This window comes from Haliotis asinina, unplaced genomic scaffold, assembly GCF_037392515.1.
Source record: "Haliotis asinina isolate JCU_RB_2024 unplaced genomic scaffold, JCU_Hal_asi_v2 scaffold_20, whole genome shotgun sequence".
Classification (NCBI taxonomy): domain Eukaryota; kingdom Metazoa; phylum Mollusca; class Gastropoda; order Lepetellida; family Haliotidae; genus Haliotis; species Haliotis asinina.
Window position 1 is genome coordinate 933082 of NW_027133892.1, and position 19276 is coordinate 952357.

General features: G+C 41.3%; 1 long non-coding RNA gene across 1 annotated transcript in view; it reads left to right on the top strand.

Annotated features, from left to right (window-relative positions):
* LOC137269957 (uncharacterized) overlaps positions 1–1197 on the top strand; it is a 28364-nt gene extending 27167 nt beyond the window's left edge. The window contains exon 3 of the long non-coding RNA XR_010955080.1: positions 1174–1197. This is a non-coding gene — a long non-coding RNA (uncharacterized lncRNA). The remainder of the gene's footprint in view (positions 1–1173) is intronic.
* The last annotated feature ends 18079 nt before the right edge of the window (positions 1198–19276 follow it).

Genomic DNA, 19276 nt, shown 5'->3' on the forward strand with positions numbered 1-19276 from the left:
TACTCAGTTAGTCATATTTTCGGATTCTCTCTCATGTCTTTGTGGCTATTAAAAATATATCTTCTTAACATCTACTTTTATATGAAATTATTGAGTTATTTAATGTTGTTGCTACTAGCTAAAACAACATTTTTTTTGGTCTATTTCCCTGCCATGTTAGAATTTCTGGTAACGCGGGTTGATGCTGGAGCTAAAGCAGCACCCAATAGATCTGTGACACCACTTCTACTTCCCTACACTCACAACAAACCAATCATCAGACCTTACCATTGATGCAGATGAAGTGGTCCATCAATTGAAATTAAACCAGCTTGTGAATATATCAACTTTGGTTTTCAGTCCAGCTTTGAAGAAGTCATTATGCAACAGCTGTTTTTCTCATGTCAGATATACTCATGGTTCCTGTTGAAAGTTGAGGTGCCTCCATTCTGTATCCCTTGTGATGAAAGAATCACAGTCAAGCCTGTCCTGCTTGACTACTGATTTTTCCATCACAAGGGATAAGTTTTAGTGCAAAATTAGTGAAATGTATTGGTGATGTACCTTCAGTTGTTGATAACCTGTTGCTTGTTTTATATCTTGTATTGTCCATATTTTATAATTTCCTTGTTTTTAATGTAGTTTGTCACTTGGTCTAAATATTCTTGTTTTAAGTGTCATGAATATATAGCTTGTTTTAATCACTACATAGTGGAAATACTGCCAATATGACCAGAAAACTCACTCACCCACTCACATACTATTTTGATTATAATTGTTGAATAAAATACTGAAGAAAGTGAGTGGGATGGGATGTGGAGTACACTGGTCAGTGTTGTACACCTGCCACCCCTGTACTGTACACTGTCAGTCTTAATTAAACGGAGGTAGATGCACTGGTCAGTGTTGGACACCAGCCACCTCTGTACTGTACACTGTCAGTCTTAAAGGGAGGTAGGGTACTCAGGTCAGTGTTGAACACCAGCCACCCCTGGCGTGCAGTGCAGGGTGGAAGTTTAATAGGGATAAACAGGTGGTGAGGACAAACGGTACTTCCAGTGCTCAAAAATTCTACTTTTAGTACTGACAATTTCTACTTCCGGTCCTCTCAAAATATACTTCCAGTCGACATAAAATTCAACTTCCGGTTCTGAGAAAATTGTACTTTCGGTCATGACAAAATTCTACTTCCAGTCTATGACAAATTCTTCCTCCGGCGCTGACATTCTACTTCCGGTCATGAGAAACTTCTACTTCCGGTGCTGTCATTCTACTTCCGGTGCTGACATTCTACTTCCGTTCCTGAGAAAATTCTACTTCCGGTGCTGTCATTCTACTTCCGGTCCTGAGAAAGTTCTACTTCCGGTTCTGACATTCTACTTCCGGTGCCGACAAAATTGTACTTCCGGCGCTGACATTCTACTTCCGGTCATGAGAAACTTCTACTTCCGGTGCTGACATTCTACTTCCGGTGCTGACATTCTACTTCCGTTTCTGAGAAAATTCTACCTCCGGTGCCGTCATTCTACTTCCGGTCCTGAGAAAATTCTACTTCCGGTGCCGACAAAATTGTACTTCCGGTGCTGACATTCTACTTCCGGTCCTGAGTAAATTCTACTTCCGGTACCCGCAAAGTCTACACTAAGTACTAAGACTGTACATCCAGTTCTAACAGACTGTACACTGTACACCCACTACTGACACCAAGTATAAACAGACTGTACAGACAGTACATCCAGTACCGACAGCCTGTACGTTCAGTAGTAACAGCGCCGATATTTCCAACATGTCGTATCATATGTGTATGTCCAAACAACGATAGAATAGATTGTGGCAAAAAGTAAACATGCAGTGTCACGAATGTTCCTTTTTGACTCTGTCCGAAGCTGCTCAGATCACTACAGTAACTGGTACAACCGTAAAACAAGCTGCTTGGGAATATCCGAGTATGTAGACATATGTCAAACTGTCAGCTTTGCAAGTAATAGACGTTTCCACTAAACACTAGGTTCCTTAATTGTCAAATAAGGCTTGGAATTTCTTCGTGAGATTTTTATGGTTACATGGCTACTCTGAAATTTAAGACAGATTTCATGCTAAGCCTTTCATTTCACACATCAAGTTACATCAATAGACTTAGATTGTCAAATTGTAAATAATGTTCAGCCAATGAAAGATCTCCGGAAAAGCTGTACCTTCTTTGATCACGTGGCGTGTGTGGATGCGTACCTGTGTTCCCTTTGATTGATTAGATTGTAAAATAAACTGCACCATATAATTATGAAATTGCCAATAACAGTGGTTGCTTGTATTTTTAGAAATTTTCAATTGTTGCACCTTCATTCTTCAATTGTTATTTGCTTTTGTGTCACTCTGATTGTATGTTTCATGGTGTTCATCTTGGCACAGTCAAAGAGTTCCCAGACATGACACACTAAGCCCACTGTTATCTCTCTCGGAGGTGACAACAGTCTCTCAGCTGACCAGTCTGCCGCCAGAACTGTTGTGTTCGAGGCGTGACGTCATATCTGTCAATGATGACGTCATGACTCTGTCCCCGTCTCGGCACCCAGTTGCTGTTTGCACAAGAAAAGTCATAACTGACTACACTGACGTCACGGCTGTGCCCTGACACTGGGCTGTGTACTTGCCCCCAGTTATTGTTGACTTCCGGAGACCGACTGACTTGTTTACAAATAATTGCTGCGAATGGCTTTGGTCTGAAACAGTTGTGTGGTTCTTTTCCATACCAACATTAAGCCTCTATGTCATAATTATTATAGTATATTATGTTTAAGTGTCCATATTTCCACAGAAATACCCTAAATACATCAACAACACATACTTGATTCATTCAGGCACACATAAAATATTATTTACCAAGTCACGTGACCGTTTATGAGTCGAAGGGAAATTGGTTGACGTTTCAGAATTTATAGTTACACTCTGTCAACAACAAATGAATTTATCAATGTTTCACGGTGATGGTTTGTTTGTGCATTTGTTGTGTCGGATTCAACGACGGTAGCCCCGGTGAAATGAGTGAGTGAGTGAGTGAGTGAGTGAGTGTAAACTATGGTTGGTATTCAGTGCCAGACCCGACAATCCATGCGACCTGCTGTATGCGATGGGAGTTACCATTATATATGTGTTTAAAGTTTGTTTTGCGGGTAGTAATGCACAACACAGAAGCATACGCATGGCACAATACACGTTTTCAAGAAGAAGACAAATTGCACATATTCATAATACGTTGTCCAGCCAGAAATGGCCTACCAGACACTTAGTTACAATAAAAACTATTTGAGAGCTAAAGCGCTAAAATATAATTCAAATTTTATCACACAAGAAAGGTATAAGTATTAATTCTCACGAATCTTTCTTAAAATTATTACATTATAAGGTTTTTTTTCTGCGCCTAAACATAGCGCTCACTGTAGCTACGGAGAGTTGGGGATACTTCCTAAGACTGATTTCATCTGTGGAGGGCAGAATAAAGAATTGTGAGTAAATAGCATAACGTAGATCGGATGTCTAAATAAAATGGACATGAGGTTAGAAAATGTGTCATCTTCAGCTTCAGAGTAATTGCAGTGTTTAGATATACGTTGCTTTAATGCAGTTTTGCGACGAGACACATCTCCCTTCGCTGAGAGCGGTCAGAGACTGAACGAACATAAGGAGAAACTCCCAGAGTATTTTTGAATATTCTAGTAACTGGAACATCATCAGAAATTAATTTGTCTGAAGAAATTTAAGACCATGTTATCCTAGGGGATTTTCTTAACCTCAAGGACCAAGTTTGAATGCAACTAGTCAGTCTTATGGTTCAGCTGTACATGTATTTAATTTTCTCCAAAAACGGGTAATTTCTATTTATTGTCTTGAAATACAGGAGAGCCACCCCATTTCACCCCTAACTGCAAGATTTACTGTCTTCTTACGACACCAAGAAACAGCCAAAGACGTATACGATGTTACAATCCTTCCATCTTGCATACGTTAGGATAATTGTATTAATTATCTGTCTCATCATCTCAAATATGCCCAGATCACATGACGTCATCCGTCTGTCGGTGGCGATACACACTACTCGGCAAGTCAACAGTGCACAGTACGTCTAGCACCAACTTGTTTGTTTTAACAGTGTTCCATTAAGTAACGCAACACTGTTACATAGTTATTTTCGCACACAAGAAGCGTTACTGCCGGTGAAATCCAGTTCTGGAGCATGGCAACATTTATTTAGCAAACATAACTCATATCTTTACAAGAAATACAGAAACAATACAGATGTTCAGAATAGAATACAGGTTTGTTGTAACCTACAGTATGTAACAGGCAGATTAGAAAATTGTATAATTTTAAATTTGATTTTGTTTGATTTCAGAGAGAGATCCTGACGAAAGAGAAAATACTGACACAGCTCGGATAATGCTTGTCGATTCTGTATATCTTTACTTGACTTGAACAGTCGCATCCATGTGTGTATTTAAAGATGAAAAGAATAAAATAGATTCTTAATTCTGTACAAGCTTTTGCTCTTTGTGGAGTACTGTGTTACCAGCAATAACACGATAGTTACAAATTCTATCCGCTTGGGTACAGTTGCTTTCCTGTGGGCCATGGAAGATCAGCTGGACACGCCCTGCTATCTGGGTGATCCTAGAGGCGACCCTTTGCTGAACAGTTTATTCAGTTTCCGAATCGAACTGTTGTACCACACTGACGCTATGCAAACACCTGCAAAGTGTAATACATGTATTCAAATGCACTCGTCATCAGGGGAATCGGAACTACGGGGATTAAACACTTTTGACTCCATTACCGTACCAGGTACTGTTCCGGCTTGGATAATATCTAGCGTATGTGTCAGTGGCACTTGTGCATACAACAATGCCTGTGCTGCTCAAACAATCATTCAGTAGTTTTTCAGTGGGATTGTGAACACAACTGAATTGGTAGTGTCGAGTGCAGTAAGTGTCTGAAATTATCGTTATCTCGCCCACATTGCCGTTTTCAGTCCTTGCAGACCTTCAGTGGCACGTCAGTACCTTGCCATAACAACTGGGTACAAGTATGTACAGTGGTGGGTTTAGAGTACAGAGGCTATGTCGTCAGCACCGCCAGCTATATGACGTCACGACGCCAGCTATGACGTCAGGTCCGGCGACCAACCTCGCAGCGTGTCAGCTGTAGAAAAGAAAGAAAGACGTTTATCCATTGAGTCCTGTACGGTACGGCGCGGCGGGCGGGGCATCTTCACGCACCTTGTGCCGTTTTTTAATATATAGATATGAATCTTTCTGCTGTCAATGTTTTGATATAATGTAATTCTTACGGTATACAGGGGTTATTTTTATGTAATGAATCGTATATTCAGCTTTTAGGCCAGAGCGAAATACGTTGTGACCGTTTTATCCATTCAGAAAACATTTGATTAATGTTATTGCTAAAACATTCTTTACCTTTGCTGGTTTAAAAAATGTTGTCATTCCGATTTTTCCCCATATGTCGTTCCAGGAACAGTGAACCAAGCTAATGAAATGTAAGGACTTGTATGTCAGTGTAGACATACTTCATACTGTGTACCCAGAGCAGCACCACAATATACTCCATACAGAAGCGCCCTTATGCAGCAGTGATGTCACAGTAGTAAACATGTATCATGTTTCGTCATCGTTTCATTTTTTGCTGCTAGAGAATGTCTGAAGTGTTGTTTTTTTCAGCAACAGTAAATTTATACACATGCACAAAAGTTAAGCGCAACATTTGTTATAGTGTATTTATTTTACCACGGAAGAAGATCCGAAGTATAAAAATAAATGTTTATGACTGAATTAACCATTCTGGAACCTAAGATTGTCAAGATATAACGAGGAAAACGTTCTGCTGAATCTTGAAAATCAGTCTTGAAAATCAAGTTTCACACACTTGGTTTCACCGGTCTGTTGTGAGATTTTCCTATCACTTTAGAGTTAGGAAATCAGTCTTTGTGAGGAGAAAGTTAACTACCGCTGAGGGATGGCAGGTGATAGGTGATAGGCATAAAAAATGCTGGCATGTCATGCAGGGCCATTGCAAGGCATATGGGTCGTCATCACAGCGTCATCACCCGTTTAGTTGCCAAACATAATCAAACCAATGATGTCAATGACAGTCATAGATCTCGTTATGATAGTTACCACTGAGTATCCCAAGTAGCAGATCACAAAAATAGTGGGTGGCTCTTAACTTTTGTGCATGTGTATAAGTTGAATTGCACGTTTATATCTTTTTTTTGGGTCAATCTGTGTCGGCACTGTCGTATTTCGGACATTTTGTTATTATTATAGAATAACCATTCCAGGTAGTGTGAGGGCGTTCCCCAATAAAAACCCAATATTTTATCCAGGAATACGTTACATTGTCCATACTCCATAAATAATCAGTTTTTAAAAGAGAAACACTCACTCCAAAAAGTAAGACTGCCTCGTTTTCCATCAAGAAATGCCGTTATAATGCTGGAATCGTCCCACCGTGACCTCATCCACGTGCCAGATCCAGTAACCGCACGATCATGATGAGGGAGGTGTCCTTTCCGTGTCCACTGATGGCCGTCCTACCTCGCAGGTCATGTGTTAGAGGCGAGCGACAATGTTATTATGACAGTACAAATCGATGTTAGTCGGCACTCAAAGTGCCCCAAAAGGCCAAATGTTTGTTAGTTGTTTGTAATGGTGTTTGCATCGCCCTGATGGACCGTAAATAGTGTTTAAACTACAACAATTCCGTTCTTATCATCACTCACCATCTTCAAATAAGTAATGCCATGATAAATTCCCTCGCCCTCCAAAAATGCCCACATGTCTGTTATGTAATGTGCCAAGTAATAAGTACTGACGTCTACGTTGTACATGCTTATGCGTAAGATTCATTATTTACTCCAATTTTAACCGTGAATGGTCTTTCAGCATCCGGCAGAGGGTGCACACGCCTCTGTGCGTGAATATGATTCCCCGTGACTGGTTGTTTGCTAGTATTACTGCTTCGTCTGTGAAACAAAACAGGAATTAGACGGGATCAATTTGTTTAAGGTGTAGCAGTGCGGTAAAGCCCCATGTGCTCTACATGTTATAGCGGGATATACTCTGGAAAACAATTTATGCAACTTCACATTGACCTGTACCGGTGCTAGGCACGGCAATGCATTTTGAAATAGGTTAGATTCTGAATAAATAAAGGTTAGATCCTGTGTTCACCAGTTACAACATAACAAACATGTTTGGAATCTTTTTGCATTTCTCACTGTCGTATGCATTAAAACAATTTATGTTTACAAAAAAATATCCAGCCACAGAGTACATTAGAATCACCAAGGGCAGGGGTGAATGGTTGATAGTTTAACAGACACCGAAACGTCGTCAGAAGTGGACAGTGTATCTGTACAGGTTGACTGAAATTTGTGCACATAACACGCCTCTGTTTGCCGTCCCAGGACGAAGGTCCGCTGGTTCAAGTACAGACGTAATGACGTCATCATCGCCCGTTCTGACGTCACAGGTTTCCACCCGTCTGCTGTCCGTCCAAGCTGTCAAGATCAAGACTTCACCACAAGCTTGGTTTTCGAAATATTCAAATGACTTAAGTATTCGCTCGGTTCTCTGGTTGAGGAGGGGAGGGGAGGGGAGGGGAGGGGAGGGGAGGATAGGATTGAACTGGTGATGGGTGCGGGAGAAAAAAGGAGAGACACTAATGCATTTAGAGCACTACAGTGTCCTATTTTTCATTTTATGTGGAAAAAACAAGTTCTATGAACAGTTAATTTCTTTATTGGAATTGGGGTAGATATAGATACATATAAGTTCATATGAAATCACTCAATGATTGAATGATTCCCGAAAGCTTGAATTAAACAAACCTAATAATCAATATATATGTACTACATGTATAACATTTATGCAGCATAGGACATCATGTTGCATTGCCCATGTCAGAATACAGCTAGTTTGTGAGGGTTGGGCGATATCAGGCGATCAGAGATCCCCGGGGGCAGAGAAATAAGACTACGAATACTGTGCACTCTTTGTGAAGTTGACTGACGTGCATGTGTCCCATCCTGAACGTCCTGGGTTCGAAACCATTACTTTACAGACATATTAAACCACAGAGAAAATACTTCTATACCCTGATATAAACACGGTGATGAGTATAGTGTACCCAAAAGTACACTCGTGGAAATTATCACTTACTTATATCAGACTTGAAGGCGCGTCGTCGGCGTGAGTTTCCGTTAACGGCTGGTTTTTAGATATTTGTAGGCCGCTTCAGTTAGTTAGCACTGCCTCTGTTAACCTAGAGGAGGAAATGTAATTCAAGATACAATCAACCAGGTTCGAACCTGCCGAACAAACACGTTATTTTCATCAGAAAATATAAATACTCAACGGTCTCTTGGTAGATATGTGTATGTAGCAGTCCGTGTAAGAAACAACTTTTAACTTGTCAATGTCTATCTCGCCATCACCACCCAACATTACTATTTCGATATATTGTATGTATGGCTATAACGGCAGTGTGTAAATGCTACGTTTTAACAGTCCAATAATGTGGCTTGCGTTGATAAATCTGTGTGCCTGAATAAGTGTTATGTATTTACGCCACGCCACGCCACGCCACGCCACGCCACGCCACGCCACGCCACGCCACGCCACGCCACGCCACGCCACGCCGGGGTAGGTGGGTGGGTGGGTGGGTGGGTGGGACTGGAGTCAGTGTATTATTTCCTGGTACCAGAAAGTTCCAAAGTTCCTGAGTCTATTCTGCCTTCAACATTGTTTTCTTCAATGTTGTTTTCACACCTTCTTTATTAGACCTTTATCAGGAAAGATAGTGCGAGCTCACGTAAAATATGAAGACAATTTCAGTTCATTAATGAAGCTCAAATGGCTATAATATCATGTATAACATATCCCAACTTATCGCACATTGTACAACATTATGTAACATTACTGTGGTCAAACAGCCGCACTGCCTTTCCCGTCATGATATATGAGTGTTTATTCCGCCCCTCCATTAATACAGTGTAGGAAGGCCAGCAACAATGTTTTAACTTCACTAAGCATCTGAAAGGGCAGATGGAAAGAAAATGTTATTTCAGCTTACGAAAAAAAACGAGAAAAGAAACATCTTGTTTATCGCATACAGTTAATGCTGACACTCAAGCGCTGGAATTAGTTAAAAAGTTAACTTTTCCGACTCCATGAAATACAACTAAAGAAATAAAACATAACAGGTGAAGTATCAATGCCTATGGCACTGTGTGTAGCATGTCCAACAATGTACACCATTAGAGCCAAGAATGTGCACCATTAGAGCCAAGAATGTGCACCATTAGAGCCAACAACGTGCACCATTAGAGCCAAGAACGTGCACCATTAGAGCCAAGAATGTGCACCATTAGAGCCAAGAATGTGCACCATTAGAGCCAACAACGTGCGCCATTAGAGCCAAGAATGTGCACCATTAGAGCCAAGAATGTGCACCATTAGAGCCAAGAATGTGCGCCATGAGATCATAGGTTGAACATGGATCTATGCAAGAGGACATTAAATAATAGGAACAAGAACTGGCCATGTCTGACGTAAATATACAATATATGCACATGGGTCCTATATTCTTGGCCTCAGCGACAGTTTGCAGGCATACTTCGTCCTCAAACTAACACCTGCCCCAACATGCAAAGCAAAAGACGCCATGTATGTTTTTCAGGTCCTTCCAGCTTAACGAAGGTTTGAGATGCTTTCGCGTTCTGCCAATCAGGGGTCGAACATTTACCGTCAGGTTGAGCAGCCAAGCAGGTCTGCTCGACTACTTTCACACGGTCACATTCACATTTTATCAAAAACACCACTCATATTACAGTAGTTTGTCTAATTTTATTAAAGTATACACTTGCATTTCTTAATTACGCTGACTTAATGACCCTCGTGTGTTTAAAGTTTCATTTACTCTCATGAATGTTCCTTGATTGTGGTTGATGAAAAATACGGATTACGTCATCGTGAATGTTATTGTCGCAATCACAACAAGAACAAAAAAATATTTTCATTAGTTTTGGGATTGGTTGCATATTTAAAGAACTCTGACCCGGAAGCTGTCGGGTTTACCACCAATTCCATCGTGTGACTGCGCTTTCCTGGATCATCTTAGGGTCCGAAAATTCCACAGTCCGAAGTCGTGGTCAAAATTCTTGGCCAGCGCGCCAAATCGGCATCCCCGACTGGAACCATCAACATCGATGCCGGAAGACATCGCAATCACAATGTCTATTGTCCATACACAGGTGACCCTATCGATAGTATTTCACTGAAAGTTTTCACATGAATAAAAAGTTTTTAGAGGCCTCTTTGATGGTTACTCATTTTTAGAACCCAACTACCCTGGAACTGTTACTGGAACCGTACAGATTCATGTGAATTTAACGTTTTTAAAACATGAAATGTTTAAGGGATGTTTATCTTTTTCATATGTTTTTATCATTCTGATATACATGTGAATTATTCATTGATATATTGTGGTACATGCTATCAAATATAACAAATAGGAATCACCACGGAGAACTGAGAAACTAAACTAAAGGGCAAAAGAAACAATACAAAGTCGATATCACGGGGAATACAAAACGACAAGCCACCACTGTGTAAAACGAAAGTGAATTTTGACAACCAGTGCATGGGCATGTGTACGCACACACATGCATGTTACCCATACACCTGTTATGAAAAGTCTCTTTCGTTCTACACAATGGGGACCTTGAGCCGATGTAGAGCAGGGCTGATACAGGTCCATTGAAGTTTCTCCATGTCAGGCCGATGATGGAAAGCTACATGGAGAGGTGCTTATATACTACTCATCAAAAGTTTAGACTCACAAGTGTAAGTGTAGCTGCTTACTTCAGCTACCTGTTCTAAAACACATTTGGCAAATAAAACCTCAGAGTGATACCCCTTTACACTTTCCCCTACATGTACAGGGCAGGGACGTCGCCCCCGAGTGATGGAACGGCAATAAATACGGCAACTGTCGCCGGGTTACAGACATCCCAATCCTGGTTTCTGTGGGAGAGATATGGACCCCAGATGCAGTCACAACACCGCCCGACTCCATCCCTACCAGAACGCCCGACCCCTCCCTACACCCGACTCCATCCCTACCAGAACCCCCGACCCCTCCCCATATGAAATACCACACATTAAAATAAGTTTGACCAAAGACGTATATTCAGTATACTTCTTTGGTTTGACCTAATTGCACTGTATCACCAGCTGTTGCGATTTGACACCCCCTCCCAAAACCACAAAATCAGAAAGAATGGTGTGTGTCTCATACAACGACGGTGGCGAAGATTAAACATATATGATTCCAAACATTACCAAGGATGGTTAAATGCTATCCCATACATTTTCCGGAAAAAAGAGGAATTCTGCTGCAAAGGGCTAGGCATTCGTACTGGAAGCAACACAGTGAATGGCAGAAAGTGTTTAAAAACAAAATGCGCTACGTAACACAACCATGTGATTTTTCTAAGGTTCCAGAGAGGTTGTAAAGAATTGAACCACTCAAACATCATTTTATGAAAGTTTGTTTAACAAATATAAGCCTTCTAAAAGGACAAAACATATAAACAAAACATTTTCAGAGCGCCATGACGCATGATAACTACATTGGCATAATGCCAGGAGATCAACATATACAGATACGTGCTAAACCACATCCATCCCGCCGTGCAGGTCTCACGGTGAAACGTCACCTCCCACAGCCAGCTTGGTCGGCTTGTTGGCGTGACGTCATATCTGGCGATGCTCACGTCATAGCCTCTGTGCCCGAAAACACGTCTGCACATAGTCAGTGTTGACTTGGCCCGATTCTGGACAAAAGGCTAAAAACACGAAGTTGGGGCGTTTTTATAGTACGATTTGGTAGTCGGGCTATGCTATTCTATCTATGTAAAGGAAGCTGATCATGAGATCATAGGATACTAAGCTGAAAAAAGTGTTTTCGACCTTCAAGAGTGAAAATATTGACCGCCCAAATCGCCTGAAGTAGTGGCTTAGTGCCAGGAAGCTGGAATGAACATGTGGTTGGGTAAAGGGTTTTAGTCATGGCTTATGTGATGCCGGGGTGAGGGGAGAGGGGTGTAGTTAAAACTGTAGCCCACAGTACTTTCATATTATTGTTCAAAATGACATCTTGGAGACGGGGATAAGTGTACGTGCAAGGAGATACTGTACAGGTTTCTTTCTGCACCTGAATAGATAAGTTATCAACTACAATATCATCAACAACAACGACCATCACGGACATACAATGAGTACACCACTGATACACAGTCAGTACATCACGGACATACAATGAGTACACCACTGATACAGAGTCAGTACATCACGGACATACAATGAGTACATCACTGATATACAGTCAGTGCATCACTGACAAACGATCAGTACATCACTGACAAACAATCGGTAGTCGTGTGTTGAGATGTGTTTGTTGATTGTTTGATATGTTCACGGCGCCTGGGTAGCATGACAGACTGTTGTTTGCTTTATGTAAGTGGGTAGTTAATGTGTGAGCTCTTGCAGCTTGTCTGGCCTTCGTCTTCGTTGCCTGGGTGATGCCAGAGTGCGAGAAGAGTATTATATTCACTTGTATATTTTCATTTGCAGTTTTTTGGTTGGGTGTGGTATTCGATGTAGAAGTTGTAGCTTGTTTGTGTAATTATTAATGGTTTGTAATTCGCTGAGAAGAAACTTGCAGTGTTTAGATGTTTCTACCATTTTCAAAGTGACTGAAAAAGGAAGATATATTGCCGTATTTTTCTGCGGTATATATAGAAAGGTTGTTGGGGGGCGTGCCGATGCTGTAGAACTTTACGTCTGGTTTTGTTGTGTGTGTTGTGACGGCGACTGAGTGATTGGTATCGGGTAAGTGTTGCCCGTCAGTGCAGATGTGTGGCCAATCTGGCGAGTGGTGGTGTATGTAATCCACTACCAGTATTTCGTTTGGTGTCATATTTTTGTGATGATTGTTTCAACTCCTCCAGGAAAGCTGAAACAAGTAAAAAAAAATAAGATAGTGCCCTATGATAGTGCCCTACACATAGTAATGTACGTAGCGCCGTGAGCCGACTGTATGTGAGCGCCGTATAAAGGGGGTATTACTATTGACAGCGACGTTATCTAGGGTTCTTCTTTGGTGTGAGCTAGCTCTGGTCTGCATGTATATTGTTTGTGTTTTGGTGATGATGAAGTGGGTTTATTATTATGTTTTACAGATTAAGATTAAACTGCAGCAGAGAGGGTTCGGGTTATCCTGGCACAGTCAGGCTTGTAAAGCATCAGCTTCGGGCCCTCGCCCCCTCTACACGCAGCCCAGACAACGAATGGGACTTCTCCCAGGAAACAATGCCTAGTCGAAACCCACCAAGAACTTTCCGGAGAATATGGAGGCTCCCCAACACTGCAGCCTTCTGCATTACCCAGATTGTCAGAAGGGCTGTGCTCCTGGTGGAGAACCCGGGCACTCTCCTGATCTGCGCCAAGAGATCAGCAGGTACCAAATCAAGGACACCGAGAACAATGGGGAGCCTGACGACAGTGTACTTGTGATACAGGGGAGACATTTCAAAGGCGAGGTCCGCATATTTGTCATGCTTTTCCTGAATCTTGCCAATCACATTGCTGTCAAAAGGGACAGAAAAATCAATGATATAAATAATTTCATTAGTTTTATTAAAAAGGACAAGATCAGGCTTGTTCGCTAGAATTCGTCTCACGCTGTATATTGGCCTATTCCAGAGAAGTTTGAAAGCATCGTTTTCCAGGACACCTCGGACCTGTTCAGGGTCGTACCATGGATGGACCTCAGGTGTCAAAGCCACAGGCATGGCGGAGACGATAGTAAGAGCAGCGAGCCATGCCATCATGTCTTTTAAGATATGCTGTTTGCGCCAAGGAAGGGCATCCACTGACAACGTGTTGGACAGTCTCTGTGAATTCATTGTAAGACGACATTTCATATTGATATTTTCTTTTAGAATAAAAATCTGGCAATTGCGAGTGGGAAGTGACTGGTCCTGAGCAGCAAAAAGGAAGCCCTCAGTTTCACATTTGAGACCAGCAGACTTCATCCAGGCGAAGGAGTCGGTTGGATTGCTGTTCTGTTCCACACACTGCATGCACACACGATGCAATGGGTTCTCAGACAGCTTCTTCACAATGGACGGACTCTGAGCAGACTTGGTGAAGGACTTCACCTGGTTTTACTCCCATCACTACCGTCCAGGAGTACATCGCGTCCAACAACCTTGGCACGCTTAAAATAGCTGTGGAATTCCTTGCTTTCATTGTGAGTCTTGACATGCATCACCAGGGGATCATACGATAAATAAATATGTGCAAAAGTACACAATAAATTTCTGTCATAAAGAGCTTCCACATTAATCAAACCCCGTCCTGCCAAATTGATTGGCATATATAAACGATTAGGAGAGGAACGAGGGTAGTGTGCTCTGTTATCAGACATGATCCTTCTAGTCAGGCGGTCAAGACTCTGGATGTCTTGTTTTGTACAATCAACTACTCCAAAGGAATAGGAGAGGACTGGCACAGCAAAAGTATTGGTGGCTTTTGACCTTGTTTCGAGCATTTACCTCTGAGCTCCAGATTTTCTTTAAACGAGATTTACACTCAGCCTGAAGTTTATCTTGGATATCTGGGCATTCTGGAGCTTGTCTCGAACTTGCATTCCAAGATAGGTGTAGGCCTGATCTTCCACAAGATGCTCACACAAGATGCTCAATAACTCCTCCCCCTTGTAACCTGACCGATCCAATATTGGTTACCTTGCCACGTTTCAAATGAGGAGTATTGCATTTGTCGAGTCCAAATGTCATGCCAATATCATTAGAGAAGGGCTCGATAAGGAGAACCTGTTCTTTCAAATTGGACCGACAAAAAAGCAAAGGACTAAAGGAGTCCCCACTGGAAAATTCCCCTTCTCATTGGAATAGATTCCGAAGTCTGCACCTGCCCTTGCGAGTACATCTTGAGTTGAGTCGACCAACAACTCATGAAAGACTTCAGAATCCATTCATGAGGGACAGAATCATATACCTTTTTGAGAGTCAATCCAGCACAAGGAGGGGTTGCGGTGATACATTTTAGCCTCTTTCAAAATGATTTTCTGTACAAGAAGTTGATCCTTGCACCCCCAACATCTTTCTCGCCCCCTTCTGTTCTCTGTAAATTATCTCATTGGACGTGCAGTAAGATGACCCGAGGTTTGTCCCTGTGAATAATTTGTATTGAGTGTTTAGACATGTGTCCACAAGAGAATTAAAACAATGGAGTAATGGTGTTTGGACACATGTGAGGCCGTTTGTCATGCTCACCAACTCTACTTGTTTTAAGTTGCCTATATAATTGTTTTTCATTATTTCTAAACATTTTATTTTGTTTGATAAGTTTATTTCTCTTTTCCCATTTTTTCTTTCTTTCAGTCAAAACTTTTATTTTTGCCTTCAGGGAATCGACAATTTGGAGAAGGACCTTTTCTTTTGTTGTCTTGCACAGTAATTTTAATTTTCTCCAAATTCCTTTTGTCGTTTAGACATGTGATTCCGTGATGATCTTAATTTCAGGCACAGCTCTAACCAGGAAATATGTTTTCTAGTTTCTGTTAATTTTACTTGAAACCGGTGTTTCATTGGTTTATTGTTCTTAGTATTACAAGACTTTTCTTTGGTAACCGTGTGAAGCATAGACACAACAATTTACTTCATGTAATGAACAGTCCGAAGAAAGTTTTAGAGAGATATTTTCATTATGTAAATCAATTTCATTTTGGGGGAAAGACACGTTCAGTTGTTTAATTGGCCTCCGTTTCTTTAAAGGTAAATCACAAATTTCTTCATAAATAGAAGTAACCAAAATGTCACAGGATTTCCGGAAGGGTCTGCAACCGAAGAAGAGGAAGAGTGAGGGTCCAAAATTTCGGGGCCAATGGGCTCTTTCATGGAAGAGTTTCCTTCGGGAAGAGGAAAGAGGTTGACTCGGTTTGGGGTCAGCTACCACTTGAGCATTCTGCTCTTGCAAAGGTTCCTGACGGGCACTAGTTGTTTGTCAACACTCAAGTAGTGTGGATTTGAGATGTTTTGACCACTATTGATATTAGGGGTCAGCCCTAACTGGGTGATGTACGTTTGGTTCAGGGAATAAAATTCCCCTATCTAGGCCCACCACGAAGAGGCGTACATCATCAGGCCCTTATTATTATTATCATTAATGGTAGTAGTAGTGGTGGTAGTGTTGATTTTTTTATGATTTTGTATATATTTTATCTGAGTGATATGAGTTTGTGTGTGTTTCTTTGTTGGGATCACTTGTTTCAATGTAGCGAGTATTTTATGTTGTAGGGAACTTAGAAGAATGATTACGTCTGTTCTCATAGAGTTGGGGTAGAGCTTTTATCTGTCATAAGCAAGGTCGTCTTATAGATGATTTGATTTCTTTAACTTTATTGCTGTAGTTTGTTCCACGTGGCTTTAGAATAATTATTATTGCTTTCCGTTGTGTTTTGAGTGCTTGAGAATTTTCCCTTTGTTATTTGTAGTGTTTAGCATCTGTGAACTGTGGCGAAGTTGTTTTACTTGGGGAAGCTCTGTGGGTTTTTTTTAGCCATTTATTCTTGTACAGACCGCCGCCAGAGAGTTGGAATATTGCTGAGTGTGACGTTAAAGACAACCAAACCAAGCTCCCCCGATTTAGTGAACATGGCGCTATTGACGTTTTTGTCATTACCATATCGAGTATGAGCCGAAATGTAAAGGTTTTCGAGTACAAGAAGGTACAGTGGGTGGGGCCTGTAATGGATGTTAGATTGTTGTCGGTATGCCATTGGGTAGAATATTGCCTTCCTTGTTTCGGGATCCTTTGGGTACTGTGAGGGGCATCTGCCTCCAACGGCTGTTGCTGAAGCTAACTTATTTAGTTGAGTCAGTTGGTCATTGGGGGTAGCCATGGTAGGTGATTTTAGAGGAGATTTTCCAAACGTTCGGGGAGTGAGAGAAGCGGCCGGGGCTGCTTAGATCAAGTGGTTGAAACTGGGAGGTGTCATGGGCTTTAAGATGGATTATGAGTGAAAAAGAGTGAGATCTGGTGAACGCAGGAGAGAGAAGAATAGTCTTTTATCTTCCTACTGACCAAGACCTGATGAGACTTATCTTTCGGGTGTTGACCAACACAGAAAATTCTCAGCAATGCATCGCTATTTCTGTAGGGGACGTACAGAAACTGTAGACATTAAATGTTTATTTGACACACATGATTACATTACTATGGTTTAGTATCTCCTTTTTTTCACTGTTTATTAGTTAATGTCGCATTTACCGATTTTCGAACCGTATGGCTATGGTCTGTAAATAAGACCAGACCATGCAGTGATTAACAGCATGAGCATCTATATACGCAATTGGGATACAATGACGGGTATCAAGGTACTTATAAAGGAGGTAGGGAGATATAGTCAATACATTTATTTCGTCTCACGTAAGACATGAATATTACAAACACTGACATGGCTGTGGAACACAAACTCCTCTATTCACAATGAAACTCATCCACTGTTGTTGCACCCTTGTTGTGATGGCAGGAATGGTGCTTTGCTGCACACGCAGAATAGCTGGTGCTATTAAAATACTGAAGGATTGACGATTTACGTCTTACAACAACCCAAAAAACTTGCACATATTTATTGCATGATCACATTATTGTGACAATAGTGTATCGCATTCCATACTGACCCTGAAACAAATATGTCCAATAAAATTCTAGAATACATATGAAAGTCTAGATAATCACAATGAAAAAAGTCTCTTCGCTCCTTTTCCTGACATTTCATGAGTAATTTTTCTGAAAAATATATTTATGTAAAATATGTTCTTTAGATACTAGATATTAATCTAGTCACATAGTTACACTGCTAGAACCAGTTTAATACACACAATATTCAACAATAAACCCAGTGACATGAGATTCACGGGTGCTTTCCACAAGCCACAAATTAACCCCCAAAGTGAACAGACTGCATTATAGCTTTAAGGATTTCCGTTCAACGAACGCTTCAGCCCAATGTAGTCGCTGTGACAGACCACCAAACACAGAAAACTTCTTTTCTTGGATAGGCTATCCCGGCAATATAGAACACTGCAAGCTAGTAAGATTTTCAGCTTTGACAACGGCGCGAGTCATAGCATCGTTATTCATGAACACCATCTGACGTCGGGAATGTTCGCTGGACACGTGTCCTTTCTGTACTGGTTTGTCCGAGAAGCTAGTTTCATGTGTTAAAGTTTTGGATATATATATATAATACTTCCAGAGCATGAAGGTAACACCTCTCCTCCATGTTGACCCACACCACACCGAGGGTCGTGAGGGTGACTGATTTGGATAACCTGATTGTCGTCTGTTCTCTTTTTCTGCACCAACTTAAGTATGATGACAAGCTACTTACATATAACACTGACATTTACAAAACGTTTGACGAGACAGGAGCCAAAAACTCTTCATCTAAATACATTGCTGAGCAACAAACCGACCATAAAAAAATAATAAATAAATACATAAAATACCCAGTAAATTTGGATATCGATGATGGGGAAGATTGTAATGAAGTGTTTTCCGTCTAGGAGTTGCATACGATCGAAGCACATGGTACTATAACCAGTGCACATAACACACTCTACCAGCTTCTGAAGCATTCGAGGCCTTTTCGGAATAATCTGATCAAATATTAGACTGGTGCTACAGTGTGAGTTCAGGAACCACTGACACGAAGCGACCTGAGCTCCAAAACTTTAACAAATAAATGTCCGTAGCGCTGAAACCCTTAGGTGGTGTCACAACTCTCAGTCATAATATAGCGAGTGCGTGCAGGTGGTTATGCGAGGCGTGACACCAGGCCTTACGATTGTATCCACTTGAGGAATCTAACCCGGGTCTTCGAGTGACGTGTGAACGCAATGACACTATCAGTGAAACCATAAGCCTTTAAATATAATTTGTTTCGAGACTACCATAGATGTATTCTACCTTGTAGCAGTGGTGGTGGGGGTGTTAGGGGCGCTAACACCCCCACCCGCCCGTTTGCTGATGTTATTGAATCAAGCTCTACACACGTCAATGTAAGTATATTATATGCAATTCCTCATCAAAATCATGCGTGTGTTGGGCGTTTGGCGCAAATAAAAATGTGC